Source organism: Canis lupus, chromosome 10 (assembly GCF_048164855.1).
Source record: "Canis lupus baileyi chromosome 10, mCanLup2.hap1, whole genome shotgun sequence".
Taxonomy (NCBI): Eukaryota; Metazoa; Chordata; class Mammalia; order Carnivora; family Canidae; genus Canis; species Canis lupus.
In genome coordinates, this window is record NC_132847.1 from 11458192 (window position 1) to 11476352 (window position 18161).

Here is an 18161-nt window from a genome sequence, read left to right on the forward strand (position 1 = left end):
TTCATAACAAATACTTGGAAAAGAGGGAAGAAAGTCTGCTTGTTATTTTTCTCAGGGGTATAATAGCATGATAAAAACTTTGGCATTTCAGCTGCAAAATTTCATTTAGGAAATGTGAGTCCCTAACCAGGCTAATCCAATCTTGACATTATCTGAAGAATGAGTGTTTTAGACTGGGCTGTTTAGGAAAAATGTTTCCGCTGGGTCTATTTATTGTACTTCATTGACTTTCTGTCTTGCCAAGTCATTTGGAATCTAACTATCCAGAAGATGATTCTCTTCGCTAAGGAAAATATATATATATCATATCACATTCTGCTTCTCATAACAATTGATTTGATTATAATTAGCAAAAGTGAGCCTAAGATTTAAATGGGCAATGAATCTACATTATTAGCAATTTCATTACCTAGCAAACATCAAAAGAAAACAAAATCTAAACTATTATTTTTAAACGTGGGGTTCCAGCATCCTTTAAAACAGTTAATACATGTTCTGAAGTTCCATTTTGAAAAACAAATAAAATAACATGTGTCAACTATGATTTGGCTCCATGATCTGAAATAATGATCTCGGCTAGGAAATCAGTATTTTGCTTTAGCTAGTTCCAAAGATAATTTTTCAGTATGTTTTTGTAAGGGAAACTTACAGCCTCCTTATGATAAAAAATAACTTTAGAGTCAGATAAACTGTTAGAGTGTCTGCTGCACTACTTAGTGTCTCTGTAAGTGTAGGGTATTTCAACCATTCAATTCTTGGTTTCTTCTATCATTTAAAAAAAAAGTTGTTTCTCATTTACAAGGGTTTCTTCTATCACTTCAGGGTTGGAGCTTTGTGACATTTATTTTCTGGTTTCCTGACCATAATTTAGAAGTGTGAGTTTCTGCATTCTCTGGGGTGAATTCAGTTGAGAGTATTGTCTCCCTGTTCCAGAAGGAAGGTAAAAGAAGAACTTATATTTGTATGAACTCTTTGCAAGTATGTCTTTTTAGGAATCTATTGTCTGTGCCCAGATGCCTGTAGCAAGAGTGCCTGTTCCTTGGGTGCTACTAAGCTCATAGTCCTTTCCAGGATCAGGATGCAGACAGAGCCCAACTAAGAACACATTATTTTTTCTCTTAGCTTCTTTACGTGCCTGACCCTGCCTCCCTCACTCTCTTTCTACTGAAAGCATTCCCTCAGTGCGTACCCTCAAACCACTGTCTCAGGCCCTGCTTCTCAGGGATCCAGCCCAAAACATACATCATTAGAATTGATGGAAAAAATGATGTTAGGGCAAACCTGCGCTTTAATAGAAAATGTAGCCAGATCTGATTTTTAATATTTTTTTAACTTGGTTGGTATATAATCTTGGGTAGATTTTTTAATCTAAGTCTCAGTTTATTTATCTTAATGGAGGTAAAATATTTCTGTTAGGCTGTCATGAGGTTTGGATGAGATGTACGTATAGATACACACACAAACACCCAGTACTGATTTTGACAACATAAGACTCAGCAGATGTAAGTTCTTTATCTTTGTGTCTAATGCCCTCTAGTCCCTCTGCCCTGATCTCTGCTCTGTTCTAGTCTGCCTTGATGTTTATCCTTTTTTGCCTTCTATTTTATCATGGTCTTTTTCTGGATATCCTTCCTGCCTATGAGGCCAGGAGGTCTACCATAGGAGCTGACTTTGGGAGCATCTTTATTTAGGATTTGTCTGTAATGATGGACTGAGTCATTTGGAGTGTTAAAATTGAAGGCATCGAAAAAGTAGATATTGACTTGTGGAAATTCAGTGACTGTAAAGCAGAAAGCCCTGAAAAATGGGATTAAGAAACGGTGGGATCCCTGGGTGGCTCAGTGGTTTAGCACCTGCCTTTGGCCTGGGGCGTGATCCTGGAGTCCCGGGATCGAATCCCACATCGGGCTCCCTGCGTGGAGCCTTCTCCCTCTGCCTGTGTCTCTGCTTCTCTCTGTCTCTATCTCTCATGAATAAATAAATAAAATCTTAAAAAAAAAAAAAAAGAAAGAAACGGGGCTCAGTGGGCAATTGGAAAGACCTGAAACAAAGACCAGAGAGGAGGCTTCTGCTCTGTGTTGAGCTCTCCTTGCTTTGTGAGGCATTTTACAGACTTGGGTTCTTTCCAAAAGTTCATGAACATCAGGAAAAAAATCTGCGGATGGTCAGAGGGAAAGAAATTGTGTGGGCTCAAGCTTTACCAGCAGTTAGGAGGAGCAAAAATGACCTGACTCAGTAAGAGATTAGTACAGAACAAAAGAATGCAAAGGATCAATGTCAGTTACAAGCAGAGGTACAGAACTTCAAGAAGATACCCAAAACAGGACCATAGTAGTGAACTACAACTGGAAATGAAAGAACAGTAGAACTCTTGGTAACCACTGCCATACTGTGTCAGTCCCAAGGGAAAGAGTGTGCTGCCATCAGCCAGGAGTTGTATTTGAGCTCATCATCAGAATTTTTCTAAAGAACCACCAAAGAATGCAAGGTTAATTGGAAATGTCAGCAGTTTTTAAATTATTTATTTTTATTTTGCTTTATAGGAGTGCTGAAAGCCACAATAACCTCCTCTAGTGGCGCTGGTTTTAATTTTTAATGTTTGTCTCTAAAATATCCTAATAGATAACATTAGGGAAACTTGCAATCAACCTTTCTGCCTCAACTACTTAGCCTCCACACCCAGCTCTGCTTTTTGAGGATTGCCAGGCTAAGCTCTATGTGAGAGGCACAGAGGGCACATTTGTGAAATATAGTAAGTTTTCTTATGTAGCCTGGGTACTGTGCTATGACATTTATGTTTATAATCTTACCAAACGCTCACAGAAAACTTGATATTAGTTTAGGTTTTACTCCAAAATTGCAGATGAAGAAACTGTGACTCAAAGTTTTGAGTGGTTTCCCTGATATTATAAAATTAATAGCTGACTCTGTTTCAGATCTAAATCCCTTTAATTCTAAACCCTGGGCAGTGGTGCATCAGGTAGGTAATTTGGGGATGGATCCTTCTTAAACATTTTCTAACATGAATCTCCCTATCCAAAGTCAGATAAATTAAAGTTTTCTCAATCCTCCTTACTGAAAATACAAACAAAGGCAATATTACAGATTTTTCCATTTTTACGGATCTGTAACATGCCATCTAAATAAACTTGAGGGTATTATGCTGAGTGAAGTAAGTCAATCGGAGAAGGACAAACATTATATGTTCTCATTCATTTGGGGAATATAAATAATAGTGAAAGGAAATATAAGGGAAGGGAGAAGAAATGTGTAGGAAATATCAGAAAGGGAGACAGAACATAAAGACTCCTAACTCTGGAAAATGAACTAGGGGTGGTGGGGGTGACTGGGTGACAGGCACTGAGGTGGGCACTTGACGGGATGAGCACTGGGTGTTATTCTATATGTTGGCAAATTGAACACCAATAAAAAATAAATTTGTAAAAAAATAAACAAACAAACTTGCTCTGAAAATGCCTCTTTTGAACAGACCCACCAACCTCTCTCCTCTGTCGCCTGGGTTATCACCTCTAAGCTTTACCTGTTCAAAAATGTGGAAGCTGCCATTCAATCATGCTTTTTAGATAAACACATTTGAGATAAACAGAATTTTATCCATATAAAAAAGCTTGAAAATTTGTTATTCCTGCCCTTCACCGACTCACTTTCATTATTTGGAAATGACATTTCTTAAGATTTATATCTGCTCTGAATTTGACGTAGTCACAGTGTCTTCTGGGCTGACCGCTGGATTTTTCTTATTTTATACAGAATTGTCACTTCCAGTGTTCTTAGGTGTCATATATTTAAATTCTTGGTATTTAAAAAAGGACTAGTGAATTTCCAAACTAGGTCACTTTTAGAACTAGTTTGAAATAATTGGTTAAAAAAAAGAATAGCAAATTATAAGCCAAATCAGAAGCAAATTTTTAATTTCTGTGCTCCAACCTTAGGGATAGTTCTCTAGCTTACTAATATTTTTAAATCAGGGGTGTATAATATCTACTGCCTAACAGGGCCAGCAGGTGTCAATGAGTGAATGGGGCTGTGTGTAGGAACATGACTGTAGAGTCCTAAGCTTGTATACAAAAGATAGAAATTGTTACTCAACGTCATCTGATGATTGTTCTGAAAAATAGCATTGCTATTAACTTATCGGGAAAAAACAAAAAATTGGATTATTTTATGTATTTTTTGGAGTTGTATTTTCAACTAGTTCAATAAAGTTTAGAATGTGAGCCAAACAAAAACTTCTGTGAGCCAAATTTGGCCTAAGTTGGACCAGTTTTTTTTTTTATTTATTTGTAAAGATTTATTTATTTTAGAGAGAGAGATGAGTGAGAGGAAGGAGAGGAAGTGAGTATCTTAATCAACCCTGAGATCGTGACCTCAGTCACAAGCAAGAGTCAGATGCTTAACTGACTGAGCCACACAGGAGCCCCTGGACCAGTTTTCAATTTGTCCTGTTAAACCAGTATATCTAGGAGTGGGCTTTATGATTGTTAGTGCTAATTATCTGTGGTCTCAGCTCAGTCTAATACGTGACTGATTTACATAGAATAAGGCCTTAAAATCTTTTCCTAACAAAGGTCATTAAGCATCTGCTACAATGTTAAGAAGCAACAAGAAATCTGATTAATTCTCTGATAGTTTTTTTGGGAGTGGATAATACTGTATGGACCACAAGGTCATTTAATGTATGTGATAAAAATGCAAATTAGTTCCCTGTAATCACCTGTTAAAGACAGGGAAGAAAACCATTGGAAAGTAATCAGTATGAAAAAGAGAGGGGGGAAAAAGAATGGTCTTAGAGAAAACAGTGAGAGTAAGAAAGAATGCAAGGAAAGAGAAAGGGTAGATGATCCTACAGTGAGGGTTGAATGTTCTAAGAGTATTAGAAGAAAACTTTCTGCTACATGGTATAGCAGAGCTGATTTTTGTGGTCCTGGCAATGGTTGAGTGTGAAATCCGTAGTTCAATTTGTGACTCCAGCATTATGCCCATGAGCATGGGCAAATTTTCTTAACACTGTAAACCTCAGTGCTGTCATGTACAGAACTGAGATAACAATATTATCTACGTTATGGTGTTTTTTATAAGAAGCAATTTTGGTGACTATTTGTAAAGTGCCTAGAACAGTATCTGAGGTGTTATAAGCAGTCAGTACATTAAGCTATAGTTAACAGTGATGATTTTACATCAGTGAACTTCTTTACCAAGCTTCAGTTTTGTTGTCCATTTTGTTTTTCAAAACAGCCCTCCTTTCTCATGGCTTTCTGAAGAATTCTGAAGTTAAGGAAATAATGTGTGTGTGTGTGTGTGTGTGTGTGTGTGTGTGTGTGTCTAAGCTTTTCTTAATGATATCTATCTAAAATAAGAATTTCGGTAGTTTGTGTCACTGTGTCACTCTGCTTTTGGCATGGTTCTTTCCACATAATTATTTTGTATGTTTAATTTCGTAACGCAGGAACCCAGAGAACTGAAAGATCAGGTCATTGTTTTGCAATGTTTACTTTCTCTACTAGCTTCTAGGTTGCGTAATTCTGCACAGGCATTCAATTTGGAATGATTAGTTCAGTGGTTAATTACAGATCTGCCTTGGGTAGAGAATTTTATTTCTGAGGTTTACTGATCCTGGCAAAGTTCAGACCGCTGCTGGATAGCAGTGATTGAGCCTCTAAGTGGCATTTCTAACAGTAATAAAGGAGTTGTCATGAATTATTTCAGAGGATTTTTTCAGTGAATTTGTCTACTTGGTAGATTCATTAAATTCTTTAATTATTTAATTTCCTTTTAAAGAATATATGTAAGCTCCCCAGAAAAACACTCTTCTTACCTAATACCTGGCAAAGTAATTTTAACTCCCTAGTGATATATCTTCATTTGGAAACACTTTTATCGGGCGGGGGTGGGGGTGACTGGGTGGCGGGCACTGAGGGGGGGGCACTTGACGGGATGAGCACTGGGTGTTATTCTGTATGTTGGCAAATTGAACACCAATAAAAAATAAATTTATTATTAATAAAATAAAGGAAACATGCCACAAGTTTCAAAAAAAAAAAAAGGAAGCACTTTTATCAGTCTTTCATTTTTTTTTAATTGGAAAAGATCTTGAAAGCTTTATTTCTAGAGCAGTTTTAGGTTAACAAAATTGAGGAAAGTTCCAGAGATTTCCCTTATGCCCCCTGCCCACTCATTATCAACATCTGCCACCAGAGAGGTACATTTGTTTTGTTTTGTTTTGAAGATTTTATTTATTCATGAGAGACACAGAGAGAGAGGCAGAGACACAGGCAGAGGGAGAAGCAGGCTCTCTGCGGGGAGCCTGATGTGGGACTCGATCCCAGGACCCCGGGATCACAACCTGAGCTGAAGGCAGACACTCAACTACTGAGCCACCCAGGTGCCCCCCAGAGCAGTACATTTGTAACAATTTCTGGACCTACGCTGACATACCGTAATCACCAAAGTCAGTAGTTGGCAGTACGGTTCACTCTTGGTGTTGGTATATTCTGTGGTTTTGGACAAATGTGTATAGACACATACCCATTATTATGGTATCTGACTGTTTTCAGTGTCCTATAAATCCTCTTGCTCCCCTTAATCATCCCTTCGTTCAGGGTAGTGGAGGGGGAGGTGGGTGGGGGGGGGTGACGGGCACTGAGGGAGGCATTTGGTAGGATGAGCACTGGGTGTTATGCTATATGTTGGCAAATTGAACTCCAATAAAAAAAAAAATTTAAATCATCCCTTCCTTCAGCCAACTGGCAACCATAGATGTTTTGACCTTCTCTGATTTCTCCCTTTTCCAGAATTTCATAGGGTTTAAATCATAAGTTTGTAGCCTTTTCAGATTGGTCTGTTTCATTTAGTAACATGCATTTAACTTTCTTCCATGTCTTTTTATGGGTTGATAGCTCATTTTGTTTCAGTGCTGGATAATATTCCATTGTTTGGATGTACCCCAGTTTATTTATCCATTCACCTCCTGTAGGAAGTCTTGGTTGCTTTTGGGTTTTGCCAGTTAAGAAGAAAGCCAATAAAAACAAACATGTGCAGGTTTTTGATTGGATATGTTTTTTCAGCTCTTTTGGGGTAAATACTAAGGGGTGCATTTGCTGGGTTGTATTGTGAGAATATGTGTATTTTTATAAGAAACTGAAAAGCTAACTTCCAGAGTTCTTCCCTTTTTAAATACATAAGTTTAAAATAGTTTTTTTATTTTCCTAAAGAATTGTGAAGGGATCCCTGGGTGGCGCAGTGGTTTGGCGCCTGCCTTTGGCCCAGGGCGCGATCCTGGAGACCTGGGATCGAATCCCACGTCGGGCTCCCGGTGCAGGGAGCCTGCTTCTCCCTCTGCCTATGTCTCTGCCTCTCTCTCTCTGTGTGACTATCGTAAATAAATAAAAAAAATTAAAAAAAAAAAGAATTGTGAAGTTATTTTGCAACTGCAAAGAAAGTGATGCTTTCCTCCTTCTCTCCTTCTTCTTTCCTTTATCCCTCCCTCTTCTCCTTCTCCTAAAAGGACCTATTTCCATCACCCATTCAAATCAAAGGGTTGACCTGTGGTTTGCATTGCATGAATAAAGCATGATCCCTTTGAACTTCATTTCCTACATTATGATCGGCTTTCTTGCTTTTCCTTTTAGTTCTTGCCTACTGATTTTAGTAGATTCTCAACATTGTGGTCCAGTTTCTAAAATTGTCATCTTAAGTTAGAAATATGTGTCATAATAGTCTATCCAAAGTATTAAGAAAAGCAGAAATTCAGTGACATAAAAATTGAAGAAAAAGAAAATTGACAAAGTCTGATAATGATAGGATTGGTTCTTGTCAGGGCTATAGGTACTTCTCATTACCATTTTACCTATTTCTAGGAGTGGAGAGTAATTTTGGAGGTAATTATGATTTCATGCCCTTAGTACTTACATTTTGTCAATTTTTCAAAAAGTCACTTTTATATCAAACTAAAAACAAGGCTTACTTAATCAGTAACAGAATTTTATTTTTTATTTTTATTTGTTTAAGATTTTATTTACTTACTCATAAGAGATACACAGAGAGAGAGAGAGGCAAAGACACAGGCAGAGGGAGAAGCAGGCTCCATGCAGGGAGCCGGACGTGGGACTCGATCCTGGGTCTCCAGGATCAGGCCCCGGGCTGAAGGTGGCTTGCTAAACCACTGAACCACCGGGGCTGCCCAGTAACAGAATTTTAAAAGAAAATTATGGCTTCCTATATTATCCATATGCCAATTTGCCAACTTTCAAATGTGACTTTCATTCTTTCTCTGAATTTTGACATGCACATACTACAGTATGTTTGTGTATAAATACATATATAGTTGAGCCTTGTTATTTGTGGATTTTGTGTGTGTGTGAATTCACCTGTCTGCTAAAATTTATTTATAAGCCAACGCCCCCATGTCACACTATTTATGGTACTTTTGTCTTGTACCTATACAGAGAGGGAAAGGTGGGGGGGCACTCACTTTGCCTTATGATTTCAGCTGTCATACTGTAAATAAGTATCCATTTCACAGTCCATTTAGTGGCAATATTTTTCACGTCTATACTTTTTCTTGACAATTTCGCTGTTGAATGTGGCCTCCTCTAGTGCTGAAATACTGTCTAGGGTTCCTTAGTGCACGAAGGTTCTCATGTTCCTTGTGAAGAAAATGTGTATGATAAGCTTCATCCAGGCATGAGCTAAAGGGTTGTTGACCACGAGTTCAACAGCAAGGAATCAACAATATATATGAAATAAGATGCTTTTAAACAGAGACATACATGAAATAAGGTTATGTATTGATCAGCCGAGGAAAATATGGGTGGAGGCTTGTCAGAACTTAACCCTGTGTTTCCCCTGGGAGCAGTAATTCATTATTCACTAACTCTTTACAGTGACTTAATAGGCCATGACAACCACAAATGGTGAGAATTGACTATATATAACTCACTGAGGTTTTAAATATATATGTCTATATCTACTGCATATATACCTGTTAGCATATATAAACACAGGCGTACTGTATATACGTGTGTTTGCTTTTCACAAGTTCCCTGGACACACTACCCAAGTCTAAGGACTACTGATTTATTAGGATGTGGAGTTGAAGGAAATAAGACCGAACAGTTTAGATTCACTTGGCTAATAAATGTGACCTAGCATTGTTACTGTTTGTTGAATAGCAATTCTGGCAATAGAATCAATGTATTATTTTAGTAATAAAGCCTTTTCCTGGGAGTTAGCCTCTCATATGCCTGGGGTTTCTCATTCCCCCTCATTGCTGTCATTTTCTTTGCCAAGTCACTTCCATCGGTTTTCCTCAGCTGGATTTCATTTGCTAACAGTAGCTGCTTACATTATGTCTTAAGCTGGGAAGTGATGATACCATCAGAGAAAATGAAGGGTAGCCATACCACCTGTAGGACGTACTGGCTTCTTAGAAAGGGTTAGCAAAGCAGTGTGCCATGCCTAGGGACTGTTTACCCCTCCTTGATGCAGAAATCACAGATGTTCAGTCCACTTGTACCTCCTCCAGGATTGTCTTTTCTTTTTCACATTCAAGAAGTTGCCTTATCCTTTTATTTTCATTATTTTCTATTTCCCAGTTAGAACACATAGGTAGATATTTATTCAGTTTTCTCTTTATCTGTTACTCACTGCCAACTATGTGTTAGGCATTGTGTGAGACAATGGGACATACAACATTTCTATTTTCGAGTGGCTTTTAGAGTGGGAGAAAGAGCAGGTAAGCCAGGAAATAGGTGATTTGAAGTAGGCTTCAGGTTATGATGGAAATAAAGCAAAGGAATGGAATAGAAAGTCAGCAGGACTGGAGCAGGAAGAGGATTGCTTCTTTAATATGTTGACTAGGAGAGAGAGAGAGAGAGAGAGAGAGAGAGAGAGAGGGATTTCCTGAAAGAAAGTTTGGACTTGGGTCTGGATGTGAAGTAATATAGAAATGGCTTGTCAGTACACGCAATATTTATCTTCATTGTGCTTTTTACAATTATCCTGATTGATTTTACTTGGTAACTAGTAACAACAGAAATGAGTCTACCCAAAGACTTTTCAAGTCTACTAGGGGTAATAATTAATGAATTTTAAAACACTGTAGTTCACAATAGAAGGGGACATGTGCCGCAGAAAAATTTTTTTGAGGAAAGTGATACTGTTTCCCACTACTGTTACTCATTTATGCATGCACAAATTCATTGTCAGAAAGGCTTCTGGAAAATGTGGTTTTAATTAAACAGATTTGAGGGAGTGATTGGAAAGTGGCTGTCTGGATGGAAGAATTAACAGTCTGGGCATATAATGCATACTTAGATGGTAAAAAGTCATGAATATCAAGTTAGTTTTTATTCCTATTTCTACGGAAGTAAAATGATCACAGTTGTTCATTAAGGCATTTCTACTTCAATACAGAAGGATAGTTGGAGGAGACAAGAAACTGCAGGAATATCTCCACGTGGTTATTGAAAAAGTTCTGAGAGGACTGAACATCACAGGTGAAATGAGCCCTGAAAGAAGGGAATAGATAGAAGCAGTGATATTTGGGAGTAGAAGTAAAAGGCCTAGTATTGGCTTTAAGTTTAAGAAAGCTGAGTGATTTTGTCAGTATGGTACATGAACTATTAAAATATAACAGGAAAATGTTTGGAAAGTTAAATAATGCTTTAGTTGTGAGACTCTGGAACTACTAAGATGGGAACACTGTCGTCAGGATAAATTAGAGTTTCCCTTTGCCTATAATTCCAGGAAGAGACTTTAGAGAATTTCTATCATTTTTACTCTAAATGTTAGATGGAATTCACCAAGAATGCAAGACTAATTCAACCTTTAAAAATCAATTAATTTAAAAAATGAATGTAATCCATTACATCAGATTAAAAAAAAAAACTCTTATGGCTGCAGTGGCTACAGAAAAATCATTTAACAAAACCCAACACATGTTCTTTTTTAAAAAATTTTATTTATTTCATTCATGAGAGACACACAGAGAGAGGCAGAGACACAGGCAGAGGGAAAAGCAGGCTCCATGCAGGGAACCTGATGTGGGACTCAATCCCGGGACAACAACAACAACAACGCCCTGGGCCGAAGGCATCGCTAAACCACTGAGCCACCCAGGGATCCCCTCAAATCACATTCTTGACAAAAACTTCCAGCAAACTATGAATAGAGAGGAACTTCCTCAACTTGATAAATAGCATTTCCCCTACAAAAACAGAACAAAAACCTGTAGCTAACATTTTACTTAATAGAAACTAGGTGATTTCTCCCTAACATTGAGAACAAGACAAGGGTGTCTTCTTTTACCACTCCTGTTTAACATCATACCAGATGTTTTGAGTAAAGCAATAAGACAAAACAAAGGGAAATAAAACCGTCCACAAATTACACGATTGCCTATTTAGAAAATACAAAGAATTTACAAAAATACTCTTGGCACTAATCATCGATTATAGCATGGTTGCACAATACAAGGTTTACATACAAAAGTCAGTTGCTTTCCCATGAACCAGCAATGAACAATTAGTAATTAAAGACACAAAGTATTTAACACTTCAAAATGACATGCTTAGATACTAATCTAACAAATGTTGCATAAGGCGTAGTTGTGAAAAACTATGAAGTTCTGATGAAGGTCTAAATAAATGGAAAGCTATTCTGTGTTTGCAGTTAGAAATACTCAATATTGTTAAGATGTCCCTTCTTCCCAACTTCATGCAGTGATTCAAATGACATCCCAATTAAAATCATAGCATGTTGTTTTGTGTATGTTGATCAACTGATTCTAAAGATTATATGAGGGGCAGCCCCTTTGGTTCAGCTGTGTAGCGCCACCTTCAGTCCAGGGCCTGATCCTGGAGACCCGGGATCAAGTCCCACGTCAGGCTCCCTGCATGGAGCCTGCTTCTCCCTCTGCCTGCGTCTCTGCCTCTCTCTCTCTTTCTGTGTCTCTAATGAGTAAATAAATACAATCTTAAAAAAAAATAAAGATTATATGAAAAGGCCAAATAAAAGGACTGGCATTATCTGACTTTAAGACTTGCTCTGAAGCTACTGCAATCAAGACAGCATGGCAATGGTGACAGAATAGATCAGAATAGAATAGAGAGCCTAGAGAGACACCTGCCACAAACAGTCAGTTGCTCTGTGGCAAGGAGCAACAGCAGTTCAATGGAGAATTAATAGTCCTTTAAACAAAGGATGTTGGATCACCTGGACCTCCACATGCACAACAACAGCAAAAACAAAAAGCATAAACACAGATCTTACATCTTTGACAAAATGTAGCTCAAACACTGTCATCAACCTAAATGTAAATGTAAAACGTTCACAATTTAAACATTTAAATTACTACAAGATAACACAAAATTCAAGGTCTACATGACCTTGAACTTGATGAGGCATTTCTACATATGACACTGTAAGAATAATCTATGAAAGAAAAAATTACAAGTTGGACCTCATTAAAATTAAAAACCTTACTCAGTGAAAGACACTTTTAGGAGAATAAAAAGACAACCATAGACTAGAAGAAAGCATTTACACAAACAAAACTGATGATGGACCTTGGATTAAAACTATGTAGAGAGCATTTAAAACCCTAAAATAAAATAATAAGGAAAAAGTTCATATAAAGGGTAAAAGATCTGAACAGACATATTACTAAAGATGGACAGATGGCAGATAAACACCTGAAAGACACTCATTAGGGAATTGCAAAAATGAAACAAAGAACTACCAGGAAACCTCTATTAGAATTGCTAAAATCCAAAAAATTAACAGTATCACGTGCTGATGGGGATGTAGAGCAACAAGCACTCTCATTCATTGTTGGTGGGAATGCAAAATCATACAGCTACTTTGGAAGACAGTTGGGAAGTTTATTTTAAAAAATAATCATAATTTTGCCATAGGACTCAACACTCCCACATCCTTGCTCAAGTGAGTTGAAAGTTATATCTACCCAAAGATCTATGCAAATGTTGATAGAAGCTTTATTTATAACTGCCCCAAACTGGAAGAAACCATGTCCTTCTGTAGATGAGTGGATAAAAAAAACTCTGATTCATCCCACATAATGGGATGAAAAGAAATAAGAAAAGAGGTAGGGGGCCAGGGTGGCTCAGTCAGTTCAGAGTCCAACTCTTGATTTTGGCTCAGGTCATGATCTCGGGGTTGTGAGATCCAACCCCTACGTTGGGCTCTGTGCTCAACACTAAGTCAGCTTGGGATTCTCTCTCCCCCTTTCCCACTGCCCCTCTCCCTGATCATACATGCTCTCTCTCTGAATAAATAAATAAAATCTTTAAAAAAAAAAAGAAATGAGGTATCAGACTATGTAAAGACATGGAGGAACTTTGAAGGCATATTGCTAGGTCAAAGAAGTCAGTTTGATCAAGCTATGTATTGTAAGATTCCGAGTATATAACTTCTTGGAGAAGGCAAAATTGTTGAGGGAAAAAAAAACTATGGTGGCCAGTGGTTCAGGAAAGTGGAGTGGATGAGATGTGGATTTTAGGGCAGTAGAACTATTCTATATAGTATTGTCATGGTGGATACAAGACATTATACTTTTTCTCTAGAACTGTATAGCACAAAGAAATCATTCTTTAAACTGTAGCTGTGAGTTAAAAATAATATGTCAGCATTAATAACGTATCAATATTGGTTCATCAGTTACAGTAAGTGTGCTGTACTGATGCAAAATATGAATATGGGGGATTATAAGAAGTAAAGAGGTGGTGTATGGAGACTCTGTACCATCTGCTCAGTTTTCTGTAAACCTAAAACTCTACAAAATAGTCTGTAATGTTTTTCTAAAGCTGATATTAGGTACTTACTAATTTTGTTCTGGTTTTTACCATTTGGTGTACATAATGAAATTTCATGATGAAAATGATCACCAACAAGCACTATGGAGAAACATTGGGATGCCTTGTGACTTTCTGTAAGATGATTTGTTGAGTTAAGGATTGACTACAGTGGCCCATCAAGTGACCAGAAGGTGTTTCGTGCAAAAGCAGAGGCTCCTGGCTGGCTCCGTCAGTAGAGCATGCAACTCTTGATCTCAGGGTCATAAGTTCAGCACCAAGGTGGATGTAGATATTACTTTAAAAAAATAAAATAGGTAGCACAGAAGAGACTAGTGACTCCAGAAGGGAAAACAGCATATGTTGAGTCATGAAGATGTTAGTAATTGTGTGATAGGACAGTGACTCTATAGGCAGCAGCTCATGATATGGGGAGAAAGTTTAATGTTCATGAAAGTTAACATTTTAGCACAGAATGGAGGTAGAAAGTTGAATGAATGTTCAATTTCGACTCACCAATCACCAGCCACTGGGCATCAAAACATATTTAGTATCTTTAAGTAAAAATACTTAAAAACAATTTTTCTTCCTTCAGTTATAATGCTAAATGATCAATAAATATGTCGTACTTTTCTTGGATTACAATCTTCTAACGATAGATTATAGTAATACTGTTTAAGATCAAGCTATGTGGCCGAGCTGCCCGGCGGCAGCGGGTGAGGCCTCAACATGGACGAAGGCGGCTGGGCAGTGGTGGCGTGGGTGGCGGCGTGCCTGATGGCCTCTCATTAGAAGACAGAGAAGAACTTTTAGACATTAGTCGAAGAAAGAAGGAACTTATTGATGACACTGAGAGGCTGAAATACGAAATTGCCGAAGTGATGACTGAGATTGACAATCTGACTTGAGTGGAGGAGAGCAAAACTGCACAGAGGAACAAGCAGATAGCCATGGGGAGGAAGAAGTTCAACGTGGACCCTGAAAAGGGAATTCAGTTTCTAATAGAAAATGACCGGGATCCCTGGGTGGCGCAGTGGTTTAGCGCCTGCCTTTGGCCCAGGGTGCGATCCTGGAGACCCGGGATCGAGTCCCACGTCGGGCTCCCGGTGCATGGAGCCTGCTTCTCCCTCTGCCTATGTCTCTGCCTCTCTCTCTCTCTCTCTCTCTCTCTCTCTCTCTCTCTGTGTGTGTGTGTGTGACTATCATAAGTAAATAAAAAAAAAAAAAAAAAAAAAAAAAGAAAGAAAATGACCTGCTGCAGAACTCCCCAGAAGACTAGCCCAGTTCCTGTATAAACCAGAAGACCTAAATAAGACCGTGATTGGGGACTATCTGGGTGAGAGGGACAACTTTATTTATTTATTTTTTAATAAATTTATTTTTTATTGGTGTTCAATTTACCAACATACAGAATAACACCCAGTGCTCATCCCGTCAAGTGCCCCCTCAGTGCCTGTCACCCATTCACCCCCACCCCCCACCCTCCTCCCCTTCCACCACCCCTAGTTCATTTCCCAGATTTAGGAGTTTTTATTATGTTCTGTCTCTCTTTCTGATATTTCCCACACATTTCTTCTCCCTTCCCTTATATTCCCTTTCACTATTATTTATATTCCCCAAATGAATGAGAACATATAATGTTTGTCCTTCTCCGATTGACTTACTTCACTCAGCATAATACCCTCCAGTTCTCCAGGCGTTTGTCAAACTCCGTGAGTTTGCTGATCTGAACCTTGTCCAAGCCTCAAGGCTGTTCTTGTGGAGCTTTTGACTTCGGGGGAGGCTCAGGAGATGGACCGCAGGATGGAGGCGTCCGTGGCCCGCTATTGCCTGTGCAACCCGGGCGTCTTCCAGTCCACAGACACCTGCTATGTGCTGTCGTTCGCCATCATCACGCTCAACACCAGCCTCCAACCACAATGTGCGGGACAAGCCCGCAGCTGAGCGCTTCGTCACCATGGACTATGGCATCGGCGAGGGAGGGGATCTCCTGGAGGAGCTGCGCCGAGCTTGTACGAGAGTATCAGGAACGAGCCCGTTAAGATCCCCGAGGATGATGGCAGCGACCTGACGCGCACGTTCTTCAACCCTGACCGTGACGGCTGGCTCCTGAAGCTGGGAGGGCGGGTGAAGACCTGGACGCTGTGGTTCATCCTCATCGACAACTGCCTCTAGTACTTGGAGTACGACCGACAAGGAGCCCAGGGGCATCGTTCCCCTGGAAAACCTGAGCATCAGGGAGGTGGAGGACCCCTGAAACAGAACTGTTTCGAGCTTTATAACCCAAGCCATAAGGGCCAGGTCATCAAGGCCTGTAAAACGGAGGCGGCCGAGTGGTGGAGGGGAACCACGTCGTGTACGGATCTCTGCCCCGAGCCCCAAGGAGAAGGAAGAGCATGAAATCCATCCGAGCAAGCATCAGCAGGGATCCCTTCTAGGACATGCTGGCCACGAGGAAGAGGAGGATTGCCAATAAGAAATAGATCCCTCCTGGCCGGAACAGGTGAAAGTGGAAGCCGAAATCCCGCAGCAGAAAGTTGACTGGGAGCCTCCCCCGTCAGACACCCTGGGCCCCACCTCGCCCTCCCGCCGCCTCCCCGGAGGAGCGGCACCTGCACCGGGCGGCGGCTTCACGGAGGCGCCGCTCTGGGGTCGCCGAGGGCAGGGCCCGAGCTCCGAGGGGCCCTCTGTGCGGGGCCCACCCGCACGTCCCAACGCCGCCTCCGCGGACAGGACCTCGTGCCCCGCGGGCCACACGCGCGCTCCCGTGGCTGTGTTCACCGTTCTAGAAGCCGCCGTTTTCGATCAGGACAAGAAAGGAAAAGCTACCACTTTTTTATTCAGAGTTTTTTCTCAGATATATAGGATTATAGCTTTTATATGCCTTTTTATATTCTGAAATTGTAAGGAAAGATACTTTCTAACAGCATTTTTAGAATGGCAGCTATAAACAGAACTCCTGGGCACAAGTACAGGACACAAGTACGTGCACTGAGGAAACCTCTGTCCACACATGTGCAGTGCACAGGGGTAGGCCCCCCTTTACCCCCAAGGGGCCCTGGGCTGGGCTCCAGGGGGCTGGCGGCCGGGGCTACTCTTCAGCACAGACGTTGTGCCCCCACAGAGAACCTTCTGAAGAGGCAGAACTTTAACATGGAAGTGATGGTTCTGGCTGTTTCTCTGGTGACTGCAGTCCTGCGCAGCCCGGGTGCTGAGCCCCACGGAGCGGCTGCTTTGGCCTGTGTGGCCCACCAGCTAGCGGTTCCCTGTGGGCCAGTGTTCGCTATTGAAAACCTGTTGGCAAAACAAATACTTATTACTGACCTGATGGTAATTTGACCAGATCTTTTAACCTAACACATATAGACAAATAATGAGAACGAACCTTACTCCATGTTTTCAGAGACTTACTCTCTCGCAGGGAGAGAGGACGCTGTGGGATGAAGGCACGGGGCACTGAGGGTTTCCGGTAAATAGCCTAAAACCCCACATACGCACTGGTGGTGGAACTTCAGAGGATCCACCATCAGGTAGTTGTCAGGTTGCTGTTGATCTCATGGTAGGTGCTCAGGGCGGCTGCCGGAGGGAAGGTGGATCTCCGAGCAGGATGGGGGTACTGCTGGGTGAGGTTGGGGTGCCGTGTGCTGGGACGCTGCGTCTGGGTGTTTGGGATGGGACCTCCCCTGACCCACGCGGCTGTTCTGGCGGTGGGTCCCCGCCCCGCATCCACTCCTGCGAGAGGTCATGGACCGTCCTGTGCCACATGCAAGTCCCAGAAAGCAGCCCTCAGACCGTGAGCACCTGTGTGAGGATGTTAAGTACAAGTGACTGTTCCTGTGAGTTGCCTTGGTGCTGGAACTGCCCGGCTGTGGGCCCCTGGCCTCGACGCCGCTGACCTTGACGTAGCTTTAAGTCCCACTAAATGCAAAGGCGTCTGAGCCCAGGACTCTGACCTGCATTGAACTGATTGTTTCATTCCCAAGCTATTAGGCTTTGTTACTGTACTAATACCTCAAACTCGAAACTGTAGTTTTTGAGAAAGGCGAGTATATGTGCCGGCATATATGCAGCTCTGGCCTCCGGTCTTCCACGGACACGCGGCGCCCGGAGCCCGGGCCCAGCACTGCTCAAGAGCGCTCCGGCAGCGGCCCCATCGGTAGCTCCCACGAGGGAGAGCGTCCCTGTCCTGCGGCCGCCCCAGCTAGGCCCCTGGGGAAGCAGGGCTTTCTGGCCCCGGGCTTGGCCTCAGTGGGGTTGGGAGAAGCAAGCTTCAGGAAAGCCCGGTGGGAACTGTTCCTCCCCGGTCATGGCTCTTTCCCCAGGAGCGAG

The 18161-nt window shown here is 41.0% G+C and overlaps 1 protein-coding gene and 1 pseudogene across 4 annotated transcripts in view; both read left to right on the forward strand.

The window, feature by feature from the left end:
- The window catches only part of PRR16 (proline rich 16), a 532382-nt gene that overhangs the window by 75243 nt on the left and 438978 nt on the right, over nucleotides 1–18161 (forward strand). The window lies entirely within an intron of this gene.
- On the forward strand, nucleotides 15339–16451 carry LOC140640859 (cytohesin-3 pseudogene; annotated as a pseudogene).